The sequence below is a fragment of the Theobroma umbraticum genome, unplaced genomic scaffold, assembly GCF_002168275.2.
Source record: "Theobroma umbraticum cultivar Fairchild unplaced genomic scaffold, ASM216827v3 scaffold_299.0, whole genome shotgun sequence".
Lineage (NCBI taxonomy): Eukaryota > Viridiplantae > Streptophyta > Magnoliopsida > Malvales > Malvaceae > Theobroma > Theobroma umbraticum.
In genome coordinates, this window is record NW_018397285.1 from 415,506 (window position 1) to 415,770 (window position 265).

Consider the following 265-nt stretch of genomic DNA (forward strand, 5'->3'; position numbering starts at 1 on the left):
TTTTCCTTTCAACTATGTCAAGCTAAGATTTGCAAATCCTCATAACATTGCTTTGTGTTAGCTCATTTTCTATGTCAACTTTGTAATCCTTCATTCACAATTTCATCACTTGATTTTGACATTACATTATCAATGTTTCATACATTCTTTTAACTTTTTACTCCTTTTCTTGGCCTTTTAACAAAGCTTAATCTCTTGTCTACTTTATTCCTTAGGATGTGACTTTAATTAATATGGTGTTTATCTTAACACTTCACATTATAAC